The 24,822-nt window shown below is 32.7% G+C and overlaps 1 protein-coding gene across 3 annotated transcripts in view; it reads left to right on the forward strand.

Moving 5' to 3' along the window:
* Eip74EF (Ecdysone-induced protein E74) overlaps positions 1-24,822 on the forward strand; it is a 308,952-nt gene that overhangs the window by 36,575 nt on the left and 247,555 nt on the right. For all 3 annotated transcript variants that reach the window (XM_065343708.1, XM_065343706.1, XM_065343711.1), the window contains exon 2: positions 13,814-13,909. The gene's annotated coding sequence lies outside the window, so the exon portion shown is untranslated. The remainder of the gene's footprint in view (positions 1-13,813; positions 13,910-24,822) is intronic.

The raw sequence follows: 24,822 nt of genomic DNA on the forward strand, positions 1-24,822 counted from the left end.
CGTGGAAAAGTCAATGACGTCGTCATGAGAGATGAGAATTGATCGCACGATGAGTGGTTTCATCAAGATTATGAACTGGGTGTTTGGAAAATTCAACGTTTGGAAATTTTTTTATGATAATTTTCGAATCAATCGAATTTACGAGCGAAATACTGAATCTGGTTTAAGCTTTCATGATGATGTAGTCGAGAATTAAGTCACCTCGCGTGTACCTACCTATCTACTCGATATTATGATGGGCTTGTTTGGGTGTTGATAATGACTAATGAGACAAGACACTCTAATATTTATGTATCTCTCTACCTACGAAGTAGATTTGTCATTGACACGTGGAAGCTTTTCCTTTTTGCAAAAGAAATGGCTTTACTCGACGCTTTTAACTGGTTGCATTGGAGGCAACTTTGAAATATTAACGACTGTCGTGAATTCGTTGTAAATTTTTTTCTCCGAAGCATTAGCCAACTTTTATGCAGTACGCAAATTACGTCAATATTATTGACAACTTTAATTATCAGCTCGATGAATGCAGTTTTTTTAACGCGAAGTTTAATTGAAATCTAATCTCGATCAGAAATGTCTGTTTTTCGATATTCGTATTATAAATTTTCCGAGATGACAATAAAGTCGAGGCAACGTGGACGAGAAAGTGGGCAGGGTGACTTCGTGTGATGAGTTTTATGGAGTGTTAATTACTTTGAGTTTACGTCCCTTCCGTTTGTGTCTCTCTTGAATTTTTTTTCCTCCCCATTCCTACAACTTTGAAGATTTTCTTGTAAAATAAAAGCTATAATAAGTATTATTATTTTTTTAAAAATCAAAAACACATTCTCGAATAAAGCATTTTGGTACACAATACACATTTTTCATATAGAATTTCTACGAGACTCAAATACGCATACAATAAAAAGCCTTCGTTAAAACACATGAACACTCTATAGGCAGATACCTTTATAGAATTGTTTTCGATCGACCATTCAAATATTATAATCGATTATATGTACATCGACAGATTCGACTTTTAAGAAAATAATACCCGAGCATGCTGCTGTTAACGAAATCAAACGAGCAAGCGGATGACTGAAAGTTTTTTTTGTCAGTAAAAGCCTAAGGCAATTTGCAACCTATTAATTTGCAGAAGGTCACCAGAACGTCTCGAAGTGTTTTTATTGCATAGGGCACTTTGTTGCATTTGATTATGACAATGCACTAGCAGGTATCCACAGTGTGGATATTTCCTTTCACTTTATCTCACAATTTGTTAGTATCCTTTAAGGTAATCTGCTTGTATACCTAGGCGTTGAATCAGGGCCGAAAATTGAAAAATTCTATCAGCGTGAAAATTGATCATCGCACGATTCTAGGGTTTTTGATTGTTGTCTGCATTTTACTATCTGCGAGTAATTTATTTATGTTGATCTTGAATTTAATTAACGAGGCATAGGCTAGGTATTCGATTATGGAAGATAATTTATTGACGTCTGGAATGCGTTTTGAGGCGAGAGCAAGGAGAAGGATTTAGGTAATTGAAGTTGAATGAGGATTAGAATAAAAATTGTTCGTAAAATCAGTGGCAGTTTTTGCAAGTGATGGAGGGGGGGGGGTCAAATTATATTAAGCGCTATATGAAATATTGAGGAAAACATAAATTTTTGGGTAGAAGAGGAAGGATAGCGAAAATCGTTTTGCACATGAGGTGAAAAAACAAAAATTTCTTGAAATGAAAAATTTTTAATTTTAGTGTGGGGGGAGTAAGAGGAGCAAATAGAAAATATGCGTATCGATTATCATAGCTCTTTCATTGACTTGGACAAGTTGTTAAAATTCAGGAAAAAATATCATCCTTATAATTAATTTTCTCAGAAAATCTATTTATATAAACACTATAATTTGAATGGATAAATTAAATTTCGGGAATTTTTGGATGAATAAGTTTATATGTGTAAAAAATATCGCGGAAGTTTTAAATTAGCATAGGTAAATCAATTTTTTATGGCTGAAAATCAAGTAGCCTACGTATATATGGGGCTTGTTAACAGGAAGTTGGTAAGATGTGAAAGATTATAGGCACCCATATGAGTATTTCAATGTGTAAAATCTTACCTAAATAATTATAGGGGGTGCTACCTATGTGTATGTTCCGATTAGTTGGACTTAGATTTGAAATTTAGAATAAATTCTTGATAAAAAAAATCAGTCAACTAATTAAATTTTAAAAATTAAAAAAAAAATTAGGATGTTTATAATTGCTAGGTTATTACACCCGCGAAGAGTAGGTACTACTTCTGTGGACATTTTTATCCTCATTCGTCCTTTCCGTTTTTCATTCGAATAATGATTCGTTTTTTTCATTACTTAACATTAATTTAGAGATCATGGATATTATGTACCGATTATTCATTCAATTACATTCCCATACATCTCCGCATGTTTGATATTTTCAACTCGAGTTTCAGCTCCTGCTCTCATTAAGTGTATTTAAGTTTCAAAGTGAACGAACTAATTCTTAAATTTCTTCAAAATTATCTACGTACCTAGTAGAGGTACTCGTACTTAGCAGCAAATTTATCGTAACGAGTACTTATGTGTCAAGTTAACGTGGGTGCACAACTTTCCGTCAAGAAAATTAATTACTCGCATTATTATCACGCTATTCTTTCTTACCTTTTTTTTTTTACTTTTATTTTTCGTTATTAGACTGGTTACTTTTCAATGTGAAATTTCTTTGGTTAAATTCGCTGAAAAATAAGCTCACACGCTGAGTGATTCGACTGCGCCTATACTTAATTGGATGGTATTTCTATAGATCCTGGAAATGAGATGTGTAATAATTTCATAGACGTAGGTTACTGTATCACCTTCGAAGATAAACGCATTCTCATTTTGGGTGGAGTTTTACATCATCAATGCGCACATATTTTTTTATTTACTAGAATAACACCACCGCGAGGTGGAGTAGAAGTTTGGGTGAAGGGTGATGCAGGGTAGGTAACTGAATCATGGTGTAAAAATTGCAATAAATTCTATGAAAAATAACTACATATATGCCGAATGTACCTTACCTTGATACATCGCGTATTTAATAATTTCATTATAAGCTTATGTAGGAATTTCATCTAGATATTTCGCAAAGTTGATGAGAACCACCGCCACAGGCATTTGAATTTTTCATTTGGCAGCCATTTTGAAAATTTTCAAACGCCCCTTCTGCACGAAAAAAGTGCGTAGGGATGTCCGGTTTGCGTCATTTTTTTATCGTTTGATGACATTTACCAACATGTAGAATGTGAAAAAAATGGGTGAAGTTTCGTGCGAATTTTGGCTGATTTGGAATGGAATGACCCAATAGAAGTTCTTCTTACCTACATACTGGGTTTCAATTTTTTTCATTTTTGTTTGGCAAATTTCTTTTCAAAATGATTGAAAACATGCCTGTCCCAGAGTTGGATTCATGGTGTCTGTCTACCAAGTCATGAAAATCATCATTTTGGTCGAAAATTAAACGTAATTACCAAAAATGAATCAATTATTCTCACAATTGAATGATAATTTGTCAAAAATAAGGAATTTATAATAAAAAATAATTGTTACCTAAACGGTGAAAAAATTAAGCATTATTGAGCAAAATTGCTTGAAAATTGTTCACAAATTCTTATGAAACATTGTAAAAAACCGAGCAAAATATCAAGAAATTGGTCAGTTATGAAAAAAAGTGATGCAAAGTTGGGAAAAATAGATCAAATTATCAAAATAAAATAAAATTCTGAAAAAAAAACTCATAAAGAACCAATACTTTACAAAAACTATAAAATTATCATAGAAATGACTTGAAAAGTTACCAAAAATTTTTATGTAGAATTTCAGTGACAATACCTTATGTCATCTGCAACTCCAAACATTTTTCATGGTTTAAAAAAAACACAAAAAAATGGGTTTCTCCCCTCAAAATTATTCTGGAATCTGGAACTCTGATTTTTGGGCTCAGAGTACTCAAAAATATCAAGTACCTACCCCAAAGAAAGTTTTTTATTAGAAATATAATTTGGCAGTGTAAAATAGATGCATGTGATTGATGGAATGTTATCAATTTCAGTCCAACAACCAATCATGTGCTATGCTATCATTATTACATATCATTCACTGTGACCAACTAAAACATTTAGCAGAAAACTTTTTTGGGGATAAGGTGCATTGGAGTAAGTCAGAACAGGTTTTTTACAGTTTCAACTTTGACTAGCTGTTACTCTCCTACTAATGAACCAATATCTAAATTTTTAGGAAAATATCATTTGAGAAGGATGTACACTGTACAGGGCTGTTGTGGAGCCAGTGCTACGTTATGCGCTACCTATCTGAGGAGGGTGCAGGGCTTATTGTCATCTTCAGCCTATCAAGGTTTTGCAGCATAGGGCTGTCAAGACGTTGGTGGGTTTAGATAGGTATGCATCGGCCACAGAGGCATTTCAGAAAGCAGAGGTACCTGCCTTGAATGATATGTTAAAAGTAGAAACATGTAAGCTAGTTGGAAAAATGGGTGGGACAGTTGGCAGGAGAGAGATGCGCTCAGGCCTGCATGGAGCTGGTGACATGTGGCTCAGGGTACCTAGTTCGATTAAGGTGCACTCTCAAGCACAGTTTGGCTTTAGGGGGCCACAAATAATGAAATTTATACAATTCGCTACCTGCAACAATTACAGGGAAAGCTAGCAGGAGATTGAAGGACAGGGGTATGAAGAAATGCCTCATGAAATAGTTTAAGTTTTTGCTGCATTGGCTTAAGTATCTACTTTTACTTTATTTTGGTTTTTTGATACCATATTACTCTCCACCTGCCCTGAAATATTGTTTTTTTTCATCTCTCTCTCTTTACCATTAATTTGTGCAGTGGAGTCTCGATAACTCGAAGCTGAAGGGAGAAAGAGTTGACTTCGAGTTATCGAAGTTTTTGAGTTATTGGAGTTCGAGTTATGGAAATTCGTTTTTTTTCAACTTACAGAGGTTTTTTCTATACCTATTTTTCAAAAATTTCACTTCCGAGTTATCGGAAGTTTTGGACTTCTTACTTTGAGGTAAAGAAAGTGAATTTTACATTGAGTCTTATGGGGAGTTGAAGAGAAACAGACTTTGCTTCAAGTTACCGGAGTTTTCGGTTATAGAGACTCCATTGTAGTTTGTTAACTCTTTTCCACTGTTTCATTTGAAATATCTGTTTTTTTTTTGTTTTTTTTTTTTTACTCTGCTTATATATTGTTTTTTGCATATCTATTGTTTACTGTAGTTTACCAGCCCCCGCTTGCCCAGGCATATGGGTGTCATTAATTTGTGTGCATACATGGCTGTGTAATGTTAATATGGAATAAATTTGAATACGAATACAGATCAATTTTATTATGTAAGTTCCAATAAGGGTTCTTTACCTGTGATAAAAATTTGAGCGCGATTGCAGCAGTAGCTTTTGATTAGCGGAGTCTAATAAAATCAAGTCAGAACAGGCCCAAATTTGCAGATGTCTAGTTCAAAAACAGAGTGTCTAGAAAAATTGCATATTAACAAAATTGTAGAGAATTCAATTCTCTATCAGATCACTGTCATCAGCTTTTTTCTGGGGACATATGGGCTAGATAGAAAATGTGTATCTAGTTGAAAACAAATTCAAAACAACAACAAAATACAATTGAACCAAAAAAATGTGAAATGGATGGAACTGAATTTCAAAAAATTCTATGTCATGGTGAAGATGGGGTAGTACCCTCAAGTCATGGCTAGGTAGTGCTTTGGAATGTGCAAATCTCTAGGCGCTAGAGCAGGTGTTCGGCTTTACCCCAAATTCGGACTTACCTTGGTGCGCCTTAGTTGATATTTCTGTGCACCCTGTATGTTGTATAACTTTGAATTTCCTATGGAGGCTATGGATTGGCTTTTGGTTTGATTTTTTAAAAATTTTTTCCCGCTCCTCTCCACTCATTCCTAAAAATTCAGAAACACGAGGATTAGGAGTCAAGTTCATCCTCACTCAAACAGTCAAACTCCATCTAATCTAACACTAAACCAAGCCCAAATACTAAATTTGAATGAATTTTGTTAAAATCCCTCCAGCGTCCAGCTAAAATATTTTTATAGCCAGGTAGTTACTGGAAAAAAACAACAAGCGCGCCGCTGTAACAGTGTGTGTAGCTTGTTTTGTTATTCTTACTTACAACCAAAAGCATAATACAATATTGAAAGCACAACGCAATACCAAAAGTACAAAAGCACTCAACTGAAAGCACAAAACCCGAAAGCACAACACAATACTGAAAGCCTGAAAGCATAACACAATACCAAAAGCACAATGTAATACTGAAAGCACAATGCAATACCAAAAGCACTCAATACTGAGAGCACATGGCAATATCAAAAAAATTGGTCTACGTTCAGACTGAAAGTAATAGGTAGTCTGAAACTGTTATGTAGCATAAATTTTCAAAACATTAAGTATAGTTTGCTTATATCGTTTTGAAAAATTAAAATGAGAATATTTTAGACTCCATTTGAGTGATAAATGTGAAAATAAGATTAACACGAGCAACCCGAATTTTTCACCCAAGTTTTTTTTTACCTTCATGTCACAACTTTTTTTGAACCCCCTCCCACTTCGACGGGATAAATCGACAAACAAAAGTCTGATTACCCAAGTCATTACTCACTACAATGTTTTTTTTTAAAAAATGATTATTCACAAAATATTCGAGTGAAAATCATTTTAGATCGATGGACAAATCCGCACGTGAGGAGAAAAGAAATGGACTTAGTCATCTATCACTTACTTTTGAGCCTGCACTATGTGATCCGCTTAATTATAATATTTATATTTAAATGAATATTGCCTAACGACTAACCAGAACAACTTCCTCCATTGCGGAAGTTGTTACTGGATGTTTTAAAGAATTACCTAATAGGCCTATAATTTTCATTAGAGGAAGAAATCTTACTCACGTGCATATGTTAGATATTTAGGCTACCTACTGAATTATCAAATTAATTATAAATTGATTTATTTATTAATTGGCGTTTTTTCAAGTTTTTTAGAATAATTTAGTGAAAATGGCTTCGAAATGAAAAAAAAAACTAACCAAAATTCACCATAAAAGCAAGTTGATAGATGCCCTACTCCCTGTGGGAAATTTTTCCATAAAAGACGAATATAACTTATCAAAAAATGTATAATACTTAGGCGGCGTTTATTTATGGCAAAAAAAAAAGTTTTCAACCAAACTCACTTTCTTTGATAATTTCACTTTAGGTACCGTTAAAATATGAAAATTTTAATTGAAATTTCGGCACAGAAAGGAGGGAGGAGGGAGGGGAAAAGAAGTGAAATTATTCTTCCGCGTGTACGAGTGTAAAACAGCAGAATTATTGACTCGCGAACGTTACGAGCATTTTGGCGGCTATTTTATAACGTTAACGTGAAAGTTGATTATTGACCTTGTTTTGTGAATGAATGCGTAAAGATAAATAAAAAATTGACCGGAGCTATTTTTATAAACAAATTTTTCATCGGTACACAAACCATTATGGGCAAACGAATACGAATTTCGTGAACCGGTACTCGAATTATATTGTTGTGGAAAAAAAATACCGGTTTAGTTTGTTTATTATTAGAAAAAGATGATGATCTTTTTACAGCATTGTATACGTATGCGAGTATTTTTGACCAACGATTGGTATAGGTAAAAGCTGAAATTCGTAGGTAGTAAGTACGTGTAATGAAATACGTATGTGCGTGAATTTGTACCTAGTGTACACTGGATATATAAACATTTATATACGCACATTTACATGAAACATATTTAAATAATGAGAAATGTTATTGAAGACCTTGTATTCGCACATAACACTGTCCACAGCCTTCGATTGAAGGTTAGCCTTATAGCAAGGTCTGGATCACCGTTTTTATCTCAATATATTACCGAGCGCGCTTTGTATATAAATTCACCTCTCTTTGTTTCCTGGTGATAACAGGCAGTACGATTATTTTCTCCCACTTTTACAAGTTTTCCAAACGATCGAGTTGGCTGCCATCGTGCATAGATCTTCGCTTTATGCGCCGAATACCGAATATCGTCGTCATAAGTATAGCCTAAAAAATTCGTTCTTCGTTCATGTCCATGTTGTTGTTGTTGTTGTTGTTGGCGATGGCGATGGTAATTTGAACGAATTTTCAACGTGTAGTATAATGACGTTTATTTTAATTTTTTTTTTTTTCATCTTCAACTTTGACTAATGTGGCGAAACGAAGAATACGTACTAATTTTACACGCTAATGCTTACTTACCTGCGATTTTTTGCCACCTTCTTTGTATGTAACGGTTTATAATAAACAACGAGCTGTTGCAGGTTCATGGTCTTTTTTTCTTCCTTTTTGGTTTTCCGCGTGCACATGGTTATGTCGGGAAGGAGGGGGGGGGGGAGGTGGTGAAAATTTACCAGTGTCAACTTAGATCTGCTTTTGAAGATTATTGATGGAGGTTCCTTCTTAGATGAACCTCTGAGCCCAAATTTTTGGTTTTGTAGATTTTGAAACACGATAAACTAAGTAGTAGTTACCCATCACGTATTACGTAATTTTTTTCAATTTTTTATTCAGATTTTGCCCTGTGAAGATTTTTCTTTATAATTTTCATTACTTTTTTCCTTGAATTTAAATTGATTTTTTTTTAAAAAGTTTTCTCTAAATTCTAACATTTTAAATTAAAAAAAAAAAAAAAAAAAAAAATTAAAAACCTACGAAAGCGAATCTTTTAGATTTTTAACGTTTGGAAAAGAGTCATTTACCTAAGTATTCAAAATTTTCAGATTTTGCTCACCTTTTTTTTTTATCCCTGGATTATTCTGCAGTTTTCCAGTGACGTTGATTACTATTTTTTTCTAAAAATTGCTCCCATATGCAACTCTCCCTAAATTACGGTGTCATATTCTACCTACTGAATCATAATTGCAGAATATAGGTATCGTCAAGTTAGTAGGTATATTATCTACTTATTAAAAATTTGAATCCACAAATTTCTTAGAATTTGGTACCTATATCAAGTTACATATTATATGCAATTACATAAATACAATTTTGCTTGTTGCGTGATCATAAAAAATAGACTGGTACCTCAAACCTACATAAGTTCTTGAAATTTTTTCACCTTTTTTTGCATATTCTACCTTGAAATTGTTTTAGATGCAATTTTATTCTACCCTATAATCAGAATGGTTTATGCAGATGTAACTTTTTATGTGGGTATTTTGGAAATTTGGTGTAAATAAATTTATGTATCCTAATGCGTATGCATCGATTATTTTTGCACCATTGCTTGACGACTGAATGAGGCAGTCTTGCCCATATTTTTGTGTTCATTTTAAACTTCGACTTGTCGAATAAATTAAATTTTTTTCTCGTTAAATTTCATACACCTTTGGCTGTATTGGAAGTAGTTAGGTTCATATGAGAAAAAATTGATGAAAAAAAGAATGATTTGTATGATATTTAAGTACCTGGACTTTTCTCTAAAGGGCAGAGACGATGTGTTATAAATAATTAGAAATTGTTGAGAAATTGCTTCGTTAATTGTATCGAATTTTGATGCTTAATTACACCGTTATCTTTTTTCATAGAAATGGTACACTTATCTACCTACATATAACACACCTATTACACGAATCCAAAACACGCTTCGAGTTTCGTTTTAATGAGGGGATGGGGAGAGGAATATAACACTTTGAAATAAATTTTAGTACATGTTAGAAAAAATTGACTGTGTAAGCTGAATAGAGGTGAAGTGAGGTACATATTTTCTTCGAATTAATTATTTCAGTTTTTAAAAAAATTTTTTTTGTTTTTGATATTTTTTATTTTCTTTATTTAATTCTGATGAGGGCATTTTTTGAAATGATGATGAAGGGAGAAGAACGTGACAAAGTCATCACATTTGACCGAAATTGGCTAATTTTTAATTAATTTTCGAATTCTTCGAAATGAGCAGGGATAAAAAAAAGTGAAAGCTCTTATCTCTGAAAAGACCATTTTAGAAAAATGTTTCAGTGTGTCTCTTTTTATCAAAAATTAAAACGAGACTATTAGGTACCTGCGCCGTCGTATACGAAAAAATGACGACGGATTAAAAAAATCATTTTTTTTTTCGCTTCAAGGAAAGTTGAAAGTCCCACGTTGTTGTTTTTTGTAAGAAAAATATAAACGAGATTTAAAAAGCTTACGAAATACTAATTTTATTACTAAGTGGTTGAAAGTCGAGTAACTTCTCTCGGCGAACTTCATTTGCCAAGTAATTAATCAAAAAAAGAAAATTACCGAGTTGAAATTTTTTCGAGTTTAATCACTTACTTAGCTACGTAATGTTATGCCATGATTTAATTTTTTCGTCGAACGAGTTTTCGTTGTTGGTAAAATTTTTTAGTTCGAGATCTTCAGAATAATTCTAAAACTTGATTTTTATTATACGAATGAATTTATATTTATTTCAATTTTAGAATTTTTCTCAAACTAGCTTATCTAATTGATGAATTCTAACTCTTGTTCAGGGTAAATTTCTTATCGGAGTTGTAAAAAATGAAAATAAATGCATGATATTTACGAACAATTTACCTGCAGAAATCTTATTGTGTGTGTAGTGTGTATTTTTTAATTGTCAATTTTCAATAAAAAAAATAATTACTCGAGAAGCCAAACACTGCGCACGTAGGGTGTCTGCGCCTTTTCTTCGAATTTTAAAATAAGAACTCGAATATCTGCTATATGAAATTAACACGATTTATTCACTTATTAACGTATTTAATTACAATGTTTTCTGAAACCGAGACACGAGTGATCAATCGGCGATCCAAATTTGATTTATTGCTATAAAAGATATGTAGTAGGAGCATAAAACTTGGTATGATGCACAAGGACGCCAAAAAAAATTTTCAATCACAGGAGGCATTCGCCAAACCCCATAGGAGAGACACAAGGTGGCTCAAAAAGTGGTTTCAGCCCTCCCATTTTTCAAAATTTGGTCATCTGCCCGTTTTTGGAGTCATTTTCTTATAATTGAATCCCGCTGAATCTAAAAATGTTAATAGTACTTTCAAGATTCGAGGGGAAGGAGTATCTCGAATTTGAGATTTTCCGACCGAAGATTTTGCCTTTTTTCTCGAAAATACCTACCCCGAAAACGCAGTTTTTTGGGCTTATATGACATCTTTCTTCGGACGAGATTTTTATCGTGGGAAATGTTCACTAATTTACAATTTCCAGTGTCCTTGAATTTTAATCCGGCATCAATTTTTTTTGGTCAAATTTTAAGGGATGAGGTGGGGGGAGGGGTGAAATTTTGACGCAAAATCTATATGCATATCGAAATCATGGTTTTCGAGGACGCTGGTCTCGAATATGATGTCAATTTGACGATTTGAGCAAACGGGCAGGAGAAAGCTATGGAGAGGGGGCTAAGCAGGGGGAATTTTTAACCAAAAATCGATATACATATCAAAATCATGGGTTTCGAGGACGTCGGTTCCGAATTTGTTGTAAATTTTACGATTTGAGCAGAAGGGAGGGTGGAAAGGATGAGGAAGGGTGAAACTTCGACTTGAATATCGGTTTTTCTTCACAATTTCGCCTCCTTATCCCCCCTCTACCACTCTCCCTTCCCATTTGCTCAAAACTTAAACTCAGTTTATTCTGAAAGAATTACATTTTGCCACTGGGCTATCAACTGTGCCTTCCTGTCGTTGTTACAATGTAATGCGATAATTTTACATATAAACATTGGTTGGTGATGTAAATAATATTCAACGCAGATTATGAGCAAAGTGTATACCTAATAAGTATTCATCGTCGTACATATAAATATGAATTTATTGTTAATTTATCGTACGTTATAAAATGAGGTAATTATTTTCCATTTCAAGATATCGTAGTACATCTATGTACATACACACAGTAGGTACTTATAAGTGGATATTCCTACCTATACCTATCTAAATATGTGGGTACTCATGACTCGCAAACCTATTCCTAGTTACACACAACGACCATTTAATTGTATAAAAATTCCCTCAAGACCGATCGTCTATCCGAATAACCATCATTTTATCATTTTCAAACTATCGCCTTGAACGCATGTTGAATAAAAATTATTCAAAGTCAATGAAATTTGATTGTTTTTGTAGATTGGTTATTCGCGAAAAATATGAACTTGTTTTAAATGATCAATAACAGGCTGACCGTCTGCAGATTTATGGACACCGGCGTGGCTGAATCTGTCTGGAGTCGTATTAGATGAAGGTTTTTACGTCATAGGTTGTACTCGTACTCGTATTATACCCAGACTATGCTGTACATAGGTATATTGCTGTGAGCACTATAAATTTAGTCATAGGTGTACCTGTGTTTGTTGCCGAGATCGAAATGATCACTAAGATTATTTTTTGATGCATTTTTTTTCGGTTCTTGGATAGTAGAAATGAGTGATTATTCATGTTTTGTAGGTAAATCGTATTTGAAACGAATCATTGTACACCTGTATTAATGGTCAGCTTTCATTCACAGCTTATACCTGACAGAAATAGAATGTTTTCGATGATATAAACAGGTGAAAATTGAATTAAGCATCTAGTTTACAATACTTTGTTATGTCGAAGTCACCTTTGTTATTAGCTTCATGTCACCTTTCATAACGTACAAGTAAACGCAGTTTTTTTTTTTTTATTATGGTGACAGCAGCAGAGGAATTCAATTATGCGAACTGCATAACTGCAAATTGATACGTCGTATTCGTGTATTTGTGACCATATTTACCTAACTTGTACCTTATGTTCAACAAGAACGACATACTGCTACATAACTCTCAACACGTTGAAAAAACTCGATCACTCCAAGTCGAACATTGACAACTGCCTTTATCGAGCCACCTTCAAAATATAGGTATGCTATATGCTCCCAAAAAGCACACATTTTCAGCAACTTTATCGATTTTGTTTTTTCCACCATATTCGAGTCGCGACATAAACAAATGCCGAATTACTGACCTTACACTTAACACTAATGAGTAGTTTCTTTTTCGAAGGTTTTTTTTTTTTTTTTAAGAAACGTGTATCAAGCTAACTATCCGCACTATCTGCTGGTACATTAAGGTCAATTTATCAACCTTAACATTTACTACGAGTTAACCTTGTTCGTTGGTAGTGTATTCACGAGGTATAGCCAAGCCATATAGCATATAGCCATCGCTGTAATTCCTTCTGCGACTCGACTATACGTACCGGCGATCGTTTCGTATATACCATATAGCATGATGCATTATTGTAATACATAATTGATAAACGAAGATAATTTTACCTCGAATTAGACGAGTAAGTGATGCCGAATTCTACCGGTTTAAGGACACACATCATACCGGTCAGTTGAACCGTAATGAATTGCCCTAACGTGGTGTAAATTTATAAAAAAAAAAAAATAATGCACAGGGGCGAGTTCGTGAACATTATGTAATTTTCCACTTATGTAGCCTATACTGTAACTTGAGGTATACCTATGTTGGTTTTACCTGCCGACTCGTAAATGGTCCAAATTATCGAAGGTTTTATTCATTTAATGATTTTATTGCGTAGTATAAGTAATAAGGAGGTACCTACCTTAGGTATTAAAAAATATATTATACTTACTTATTATTTTGGTAAAGCAATGCACATAATTTCATTAGTGTTTTCTTCCTTCTATGTTTTTATTGCTAGAAATTGCATTAAAAAAATTCATTTTCTTATTTTTTCGTTTCTATGTTTGTTACAGGACGAAATATTATAGACTTGCAAATGGCATACGATTTAAAGAAGGCGGCTCGAAGTGTACATTTTTCCCAGCTCGTAATTGGTATTTTATTTTGAGGTAAGAATCAACTGTATTTTATGGTACTTATCTGGTAGTTATTATGATGGTGGATTTAAAGTGACCCTACTGCTATCTTTTTCCCTTGGGAGAAAAAAGCAAAAACTGCAGCTATCAACACCCGACTAATTCGAAGAACAAGGTTGTTGGTATTTTATAGGTTAATTCGCAAGATTAGGTGATTTTCATAACGAAAATATCTTTTGGATTTTTCAATAGATTCTCGAATTTTTGTGGGAATGAAGAAAAAAAAGAAAGTTTGAAATGATAAATGTCTGTGGAAATCTTTTGTAAAAATTTTTGAAAAATGTTGGTTTAAGAACAACATCGATGGCATTTACTTACTTATTTATTGGCACTATCTTTTCTTCCTCCCCCTTTTCTTTTTCAAGAAAGAAATTATGATGGACCAGTGAAAATTGGTTGAAAACTCGTAGGCGTGAAAATTCTTTATTAGAGGGAATCAAAATTTCTGTAGATATGATTTTTAAAAAACTATCAAAGTGAAAATCTCTTCATTTTTTGAAAAGATGTTCAAAATAGGAAATATTAGTTTTTTATGGAAAAAATGAAGCAAGATAGGCTACCTATCTCATTTTCAACAAAAAAAATCTGAAAAATAGGTAATATTTTTAGTTTAGATATTCAGAAATCAGTTGAAAGAAATGTGAAACCGGGTTTAAATTTCACATTTCGGTATTCTAGCAGCCCTTTCTTTCCCCTCATACCTATCCCCTCATATTTTAGAAAAGTGTAGATAGTATTTTAAACAGATCATAAAGTAATTTTCCAAGGAGGAAGGGAACAACGAGGTTGATTTTTTAAAGAAGGTTATAGTCATTTCAAAAAACCTCCATCTTCCAATTTTCAGCTGTTGAAGTCAGATTTTCTAAGTTTTTGTTCTCGGTGTAGAAACGATGTCTTTATCGTTAAATTAAAAAATTGCTATATCTCTGCACCATAATATCAATTTCAGCTGTTGAATTTTTGACTAAGAGGAATGTGTTGTACATATATACTAGGTCAGATCCCAGTTTCTGGTCAGAAAACAAATTTTTTCACTTTGAATTTATCAATCATAGTTACAAGAAAGTAAGTGAAAAACTTTGTTAAAATCAACTTCAGCTGCTGAAAATTGATTGATAAAGGTTTTTTGAGGTACTCTTTCGACCTTGTCCTATCTTTTTTGTGCATTTGAATGGTGGATTTTTTAGAAAGAGAAGGAGGCTAGGGTTACAGTTATCGAGATCCGAAACGAGCCTCGAGTAAATGTCGTTTTAGCCCCCTCTACATATAAAAAAATCAGCACTTTTGGGAAAATTAATAATAGATAATGATTATCAATTGTTCATTTTTTTGAGTGGTGGAGGGGGAGGGGGACAGGAAAATCAAAATTTCGAAATGAATTCGTAATTCATCATTTATTTCGGGCCCTTTATTGTTTGGACCCTCGAAGAAATCATGATCTAGGACGTATCACCCCTTTTGCCCTTCTATTCTGTGGTGTTAAGGAGAAAAAATGATGAATATCCACAATGTTATGAAAAAGCCATGAATTCACTTTCAAAAATTCAGTTTGATACTGTCACAGATTCAGTTTTTTAGCATTTAACTAACACGTTCAGTGTTCTCAGAGGCAGAGTTGAAAGGGGGGACCTTCTTCTCTAGAAGAATTTGAGATTTCAAAGTTCTGCTTGAAAAAAAATCATCACACTCCAGACAGGTGACAATTTTAATAATCGCCCAACATTGTTCTGTTTCTTTTTTTTATGCTGAACCGTAGTTTCTCTCAAAAATACGTAGATTTTTTGTGGTGCAGAACCTTGGAAAAAATTTGAATTTATCCCAAACAGTCGATTGAAGCTGAACTTAATTCTATTTCCTGGAAAAAATGAATGGCATTTTCAAGTTCTGTAAATTCCTCTCTCTTCAAGTTTTTTGCAGGACTATTCTTTTTTTCTCCAAAATTCATTTTTTGTGATGGATTTTTTAAAAATGGAATCACGAACAGTTGGTTCAAGTCGGACTTATCAAATTCAACACAAAATTTCTTTTTTTCTTTTTTTTTCGTGGAGCCCCTGATTTTTTTCATATAGGAAGCGATTTTCTGGAAAAAGATGCACATTTGTGGTCCTCCTGGCGCACAATTCCGCTGTCAATTTTTTTTCTTATTGGAACATTTTTGAGCAATTGAGCATGCATGAATATTGGTTTTGAAATTCCTGCTGGTTTTCTAGTTTCAGCTCGTTTTTCGATTTTTTTTTTTTTTTGAAGAGAAGTGGATTAAAGGCTAACTTATTGATATCATTTTAATACGAGTAGGCTCCAGACCCAGAGCTGGTTGTCTTTAATGAGGAAGGGGAAAGGGTAGATTTCATCAGGTTGAAAAAATTTGCGTCCTGGGTGAGAGAAATTGCAGACGTATTCAAAAATACACCCCATCCAAGGTAGGTATTGAATTTTTGTTGTTTTTTTTTTTTGTTGAAAATTTGAATTTGGTCTAAAAAAAACTATGTAGTTAAATTCCGGGTACACCTAATTTTTGATCTTTCAAATCATTTTTAGTAATTTTAAGTCCTTCTGGTGTCTTTAGAAAACTTCTCAATTTCTCACTTCCGAAAAATTTTCCATTTAAAGAACTAATGGAATTCAGCAATTCAGCATCTACAAGCTTGGCTCACTCAATCTTCATTCTCGTGATGTCCTCGATCAATTTAGACGCAATTTTCCAAAATTTGTTTTTGTAGATTCAAAATTCACATTTTTCTACAGCGATTGTTTTTTTTTCAAATGAATTTGCTTGCCCTATTGAAATTTCATTTATATATTTCAAACCCCTCAAATGATGATGATGATGATAAAGTTAGATCAGTAATTTAATTCCAAAGAAGAGTTTTCAAAAAAATGCCAAAATTCGAAAAATGAAACTTATATTTTTTGAGCGCTCTTTTTATTTTTCATGATAACAGAGCTATTAACCAGTACTGCTTGGTTCGAAAATATTGAACAATCAGAAGTACGATCATAGTCAATAGTGATGTAGATAAACTTTTCTCTCGCCATCTCACTTTTTTTTCTGTGTACTTAACTCACGTACTGTATTTGAAATTTAATTATAAATTACCTACCTCCAAGTACGCCTAGGTAAGATATAGGTAACTATCGTCCTCAGCAACTCGTAAAAAATCGAAAAAACCCTGTTGTAAATTTACATTACCTTTTCAACGCTGTATATTTGTACTAATAATTTACTTTTGAAAGCTTTTCACCTTCGTATACGTTCGATTTGGTAACATACGATTGAATCTACGTACGTATAGTATGCACTGTATCTTCCAGTATTCCTATATAAGCTAAAATACTGCATGTAAGTATACAAAATAGAAATACACATGTAAACTACGTGTAATACACAATCACCATTCGCATATTGATATTCGCTTTGATTCTCGAGATATAACACTTGAAAAGTAATTTTTCACGTTTCGCAGAGAGCTGTGCAATGAAGAGGGTGGAGAAAAACTAGGAAAAACTAGCGAACCAAGAATAATGTTGCTAGCATCTCATATTACACCCATCTATCAATTTTTATATTCGTCGGATGTTTTATATTTCCATTTCGGTTGGACGATATATCAATACAAATTTATAACAAACCATTTGCAAAATGAAAATTTTCGTACTTATTTCAAAAAATTGCATAAGTAAAGATGCAGGAGCTGAAGGGGGTGCCAGAGGGTGGAAGAAAAATCCGCGCGTTCAAAGTGTTACTGCAATGTAATAAAAATGTTATTCACCTCGGCGTAAATAAATGAGATGAGATAAATAGTTTTAGTAAACAACGTATCGTGATGTGATGTTATTAAGTAAAACGTCACTGTTAATAAAAACTATATCAATATAATATCGTATTATATTAAATAATGACTCGTTGGTGAACACATTGTACATACGAGTGCATTGTACAAATAGTACACCCTGAGTACCATCAGCTTTTCTACATTTTAAAACCAACATTATTCAAGTTAGGTAAATATTTTTGCCCTTTAAAAATTATATGTACAATTTATTTTCAAGCGTATGCTTTTGACTTAATGATCATTTTTGGCTCGAGTGTAGTTTTTAAGAAACTTTCTTCTATACTTTCGTGTATACTTGTACGAGTACTTACGCTGGTGGTGTATTTCATTAAAAATGTAATCTTCGCCGATAAAGATTAAAATATGTTGAGTTATATTATAGAAGGCCAAAGGTGATTCATTAAAATGACCATGAACGTTAACGTTCGCAGTGAAAACGCCACCTACATCTTTATTCATTGAACTTGCTCGCCTAAAGTGTGGTATGTTCATCGATGGTATTCATTTACCTAACAATAATACGTACTCTGATACAATTTAATCAACTACCTATCGATTTACTTATATTATTATTATAAATGAAACCACCATCGTACATACACATACGTACTATAATGAAAATGAAGGAAATTAATACACTTGTATAGTAATTGCACTGCGTTCAGTTTGGTTGCATTAGAGCTTTAAGGTAGCACGACTGCTGCTCGATGTCAGCTATTTTAATTATCGTTATCATAGTTATGCTGGGATGGTAATTACACGTAATGCGTCGAAGAAATTATCGTATGATATAATTTCCAACAACTGTACATTGTATAGTATGTGTTGTAGAGATACGTATAACGTAACGTGCTCGCCGAGCTGCGTGTTGATTAATATAATGACCAACCTAACGTGGTAATTCTTTTAAAAAATCGTACCGCTTCCTTAAATTTTCTTCTGTGTTCGGTGAATTTTTTTTCTGCTTTTTGAATGAAATAATTTATGCTATTCGCGAATTAGATAGTATTCGCTTGGTAGTCGAGTTGGAAAATTGCCATTTTATGGAAATCTCGAAATTAGTTCGATTTAAAAGTTACATGATGCGATTATGCTTTCTCTTCGAGTAATAACGCTCGAAAGGTGTTTTTTCAGAACTAGACGGAAGTGAAGGAGGGGGATTATTGTTCATTATTTGAAACACTAGTTCAGATCAGATTTTCATTCTCCAGAAATTGTCGACATTTGTTGCTATTAAAAAATTTGAAAAAAAAATTTAAAAAGGAGTTTTTTTTGAAATTTGAAAAAAAAATTAAAGTTTTTATTCACAGTTGTTTGGAATTTTGAAATGATTATTTTTTTAAAATCGAAAAAATGAACAAAACGTGTAAAATTATTTCGAAGCAAATTGGAATTCCCTGATTAAACTTTTCAAATCTTCAAAAAATATTAAAAATTGAGTTTCTTTTTGAAATTTGAAAAAATTGATTTTTTTTATTCATGGTCATTTGGACATTTGAAATAATTATTTCAAAAAAAAAAAAAAGTTTTCAGATTTTCAAAAAAAATCAACGAGTTTAATTTTGGAGAAATGAAAAAATAGACATTGAAAGAAAACTGAATTGAAAAAAAAACAACCGAATAAAACAATATTTAATTGGAAGAAAGAACAGAAAATATACTGAAAACATCAGGGAAATGAACGAAAATACGTACGAAAAAAATTGACCCTCGCGATGAAATAATTGAAAAAATATTAGTAACAAAAAATGTACCTAGGTACCTATGTATCGTATCTATCTAATGTTGAAAAATTTGAAAAAATACTTTCAAAAACAAAAAAAAATGAATTGAAAATTGAAACAATAAGAGAAGTAAAATATATCATCTTGACTTCAAAAAATTGTACTTATTTAATGAAAAAAATATGAATAAAATATCTAAAAAAAAAAGCAAAAATAAACCGAAAATAACTATTATTTTTATGAATTGAAAAAGGTCTAATAGTGCATATTAGGTACTTTTTTGAAAAGTCAAAAATTGGAGAATTTTTCTGATAATTGAGTGTGCTTCGAAAACATGAAAGATGAATTCAATGCAAAAAAATACAAAACGAACTCTTCATTTTTGTATTCTCATTTCGTTAAAATTGAATTCTCAGATCTAATTCATTGTGTAAAATAATTTCAAAAAATCCAACGCGATTCTAAGAAAGCTGCGATAGTTTGAAAAATGAAAGGGAAGGGAGGAACTAAACATCCGAAAAATACACTTCCAAGTATTGTAAGCTCCAAGTGATCCAAAGTGGAAGGTGAAATGAGGCACGTAGGTACTCTTATCTATGGGTTCTGCAGAATTTTGGGAAAATTTTGCCAAGATCCTTGAATTTTGATTTTGGAGACTTCGTTTTAGAGCTTTTGGTTCATGGTTGTCATTTTTTTCTCGATTTTTGAATTGATCCGCTATAATTTGTTAAATTGGTTCATTTTATCTAAAAAATTAAAAATTAAAACTTTCAAAATTCTACATAGCTTGAAAAAAGAATGTTTGAACTCGAGAGTTGAGATCTCAAAGCTTTCATACGTACTCAATTAGAAATATACTGTAGAATCTGATGGAAAAAGGATTCCTTCTTCCCACAATTCTTAGAAGGAGCATTGTCATTGTCTAAAATCTTCAGCAGACTCAAATTTTCAGCAGCTCGGATTGATTTTTCGATTTTTGGCGAAAATTCTAAATTGACAAGTTTTGGAGATTTTTTATACTTTGTTCTAACGAATCAAATCCCCCCTCCCCCATTTCAAATAATTACTCATTTTTTTAAAAAAAATCGATTTCTGGAATTATCAAAAAAAGCCCACTACAGAACTTAGTCGAGTAGAGTTTTTCGTTTCATTTTTTTTACTCTTTAAAATTTCATCGAAAATTTATTATTCCGATAATTCAACGGAATGTCAAAACGTTAGGTAGGTGGGTGCATAAATCTCGGAAATTGGCACCAAAATTGGAAACCCAAGAGGGAAACAGGTAGAGAAATCAAAACACATGGCAGAGAAAATAGAAACCGAAGAATTTTGATTTTGATTTATGCCTCAATTTGGCTTAATTTACGCCCTTGAAGTATAAATCTTTCTGCGACGACGACGAGGTATTTTAACGACACGTAAGGTTTTTGAACTTTTTTTTTTTTGCAAAGTGAAATTCGATGATCCGTATAACTACGTACGAATTTTTTTACGAGTATACTTAGGTATACATACAGGTACCATAATAAACTGTAAATTGGCGAATAAAATATTCAAATAATCCGTTATATATTTTTATGATAGGTATATCGCAGATCCGAATTACATGCCTACAATTCGAGTTCTATAAATAAAAGTTATAAAAGTGTTTATGAAATTTTTTGGTCTTTATCACGAACTCGTCTCTTGTTCAGCCGTTTGGCATTCGCTGCCTCAATCGTTACTTTCAGTTTAGGATTTCTGTCTTCCTTCTTGTGTATAGTATGAACCTATCTACATCGATGAAGGGGGAAAATGAACCATCGAATTCATTGAAGCATTAAAACGGACGATTTCCTGGTTTTATGTAAAATAACGATTCATTTGATTGCTGTCGAAAGCGAAGAATGGTGGTAATGCTACCAGATGAGATATTCTGTCTGATCTATCTGGGAGCGTAACTCGAATGTTTATCGAGTGATTCTTTTCCGTTGTACGATTGTTTATAAAAATTAATGAAGATAAGACTAAATTCTCAGAAAATAATATTTTGTTGCATGTGCCAATTGTGATTGTGGCCTGATCAATGATCATTTTTGTACTATGCAGAATTGTAGATCGAGGTTTCTTCCAAGCACAGCTATATTTACAGTGTTCTTGTTTTTTGATCTTTTCTAAAAAAAAACTTGAAAACACCTTCTAAAATTCAACCATCTTTCCTCCCATAATGTGCTAAAAATACCTCAATTTCTCACACAAAATTGCTCCTCACCACGTCGGTAAAACAAGCGGCACTCGAATTCAAACAATCGAACCAAGATTACGCAGTCGAGTGAGTGTAAATACGCGGCCGGTAAATCTTGTCATCGTCGAATGATGTGCCAATGGGTTCATTGAACACTACGGTGTGGTAGGTGTAATCGAACAGAAAATGAAATTAATTGCGGTAGTTTATTAAAAGCTTGGCTGATTGGTCAAGGATACATTGCTGAGGTCACGACCTAATTTTCATTTAAGGTTAAAAATTTTTCAAAAATTTCGCCTAACCTAATCCTTTTTTTTCGCGCATCTGTAATGTGTAGTAAAAATTTGACGAAAAATGATTCGCCTACTCGTCTGCCTGCCAGTTCGTATATTTAAACTCGCGTATCAACAACTCTCGAGTATGCGAAATCATCTTCAAAAATATCATTTCGTACGAGTTTAATGGCATTGAGAAATGCTCCAAATGTCGTAGTTGAAATATTATTTATTACAGCCGTTTTACCTTCGCGTAATAAATATTAAAATGATAAAACGAGCGTACTTTTTGTGAATTTTTATTTTATTCTCTCGTGTTTGTACGTACGATTTTGTACACAAGAGAATACGCTATCGTGTCGCCAAAATTTCACCGTCTAGACTTCGCGGAACACCCTATATGAAATATACGTATACATTTGGCAAGTACCTGATAAGAAATCTTATTTCAAAGTTTGTTCACATTCCAAATATTATTTTTTTTTGAAGGATTAGCGCAATGTACCTCTTGAAAATACCTATTTGTAATCTTAGGTAGTAGGTACGTTTATAAGCTCTGCCTCGCCACCTATGCCTGTCTTTTTTTGGTTGCGAATTCAATTCACGAGGTACGAGTGTATATTTAGTTGCTGATGGGTATTTTTGAATTATGCTTATTGATCGAATGAATCATCATCGTACACCTGCCTATTGAAGCGGCTAATAATTAGTAGGTATTTAATATTTATCTATGTACACTGATTTGTCTGCAAATGAGTTACTTCGCCTATGTTGTCATCATCATCATTCATTTGAAAGGGGATATATTAGGTAAGTATTTTGATTCATTTAGGAGATAGAACCTGTTCCCTCCCTTCCTCCGCCCCCCCCCCAAATGAAAACAGAAAATGTCCAAAAATTACGGAAATAAATGAAACTAAAACCCTTAATGTTCAAAAATGCTTTGAAAAGTAAAAACTATGTTTTGGAATATTCAGAAAAACAGACCTTTAAAAATTAGGCTCCAATCCCCAAAATGTTTAAAATGACAGAATTCATTTTTTTTGCATTATTCCAGCGAATTTCATTTTTTTATTTAGAAAAAAATAATCCAAGCCAATTTTGTAAAATTTTCAAAAGTTGGATTTGATGGATGTAATAATTAAATGAAAATGGGACAATTTTTGCTAGTTTAGCGCAATCTTGCCGATATTTATTATTTACCATAATTTGGCAGAAAAAATATTTTAGAGTTGATGAAAATCATTAAAATGGAATATATATTTTTCAGAATAAGGTATCCAAAAATTGTTTTAAATACATATGAAAAAAATCTATCAGATTATTTTTAAATGCCATACTTAAAGTGTGGGAAAATGTCTTAGTTTTTGAAAACATTTTCTGTTTGGATTTTTTAAAGAATTTTAATGAAATATTTCAACAGCTTTTTTCGGTAGGTATTGAAATTTTTTATTTGCGTTAATCAATTTTAATGATATTTAAGCCATTTTCATAACGATCGATCTTCATCATTTTTACACCATTTCAATCATTTTTATGAGATGATGAACTTTTTGTGATATTTTGATAAGTTTTTACGACATTCTTACATTAATTTTTATTGTTTATGCCACTCTAAATCATTTTTGCAATATTTTCTGGAATTTGTAAGGTTTTTTGTTCTATTTCTAAAGTGTCTTTTCAACAGTTGTGATGTATTCTTTGACTTTTAAAAACATTTTTAATAAAATAAAATTCAAAAAAACTTTAAATTGGTCTGAGAAGGGCAAAAATGAACAGAAGGTCTTATAACATCGGTTTTTGCTTGTTAGAGCGATTTAAAATTTCTGGAGAGAATTGAACAATTCATTGGATACTCCGAAACGATCGAAAACTGGTTGGTTTCGAAGGGAGAGGGAGTTTCATGGCTTATAAATTGCAGTGGCGTAGCCAGGATTTTCTCAAGAAGGGGGCAAAACCAGATTTTTAGGGACGAAAAATCGAAATGAGGGTAATTTTGTGGAAACCTATCGTGATGTATGGTGATTTCATGAAAATGAAGGCAAAATTACTGCGAGAGCGAAAATTTTCAGAAAAAATGGGTCCCAACAACATAAAAACGTCTATTTTGGCATGTTTTCTTTCAAATTTTCGCTCTCAAGGGGGGCATGTCTCCCTTCGCCCCCCTTGGCTACGCCACTAGATAATAAATTGTCTGAAAAGTTAAAAAATCACCATGAAACGACTTTTCAAAATTTTTTAAAAAATCTATAAATCAGAGTATCTAACCGGTAGTAAAAGTAGTGAAAGTGGGGGGAAAAATTGTGAATTTAGTTTAAAATATATCTAGTAAAAAAATGAAAAAATTCAATCGCGCAACAAAAACCTTATCATTTTTTAAAAGTTTATTTTTGATGAAAGTAAAAAAATGCTTTGTAAGTATGCAAATTTTCTTCCAATTTCAATTTTTGACTTTGTTAATTTTTTTGGGTGTAAGGGAGAGGAGGGATCGAGTGAGAAGCTTTCTGAAAATTTGATTGAAAAAAGTATGTTTTCAGTCAGTGGGTGCTTTCAAACTCAAGTTAGCACCAGTGCAGTGTTTGAAACAGACACTTTTTCCAATCAGTGGGTGTGTTCAAACCCAGTTAGGACTAGTGTTTGAAACAGACACTGCTTTCAAACCAGTGTTTGAAACAGACACTGTTTACAAACTAGTGCTTGAAACAGACACCGTTTTCAATCAGTGTTTGAAACAGACACCGCTTTCAAACCAGTGTTTGAAACAGACATTGCTTTCAAACCAGTGTTTGAAACAGACACCGTTTTCAAACTAGTGTTTGAAATAAACATC

Source organism: Planococcus citri, chromosome 1, assembly GCF_950023065.1.
Source record: "Planococcus citri chromosome 1, ihPlaCitr1.1, whole genome shotgun sequence".
Classification (NCBI taxonomy): domain Eukaryota; kingdom Metazoa; phylum Arthropoda; class Insecta; order Hemiptera; family Pseudococcidae; genus Planococcus; species Planococcus citri.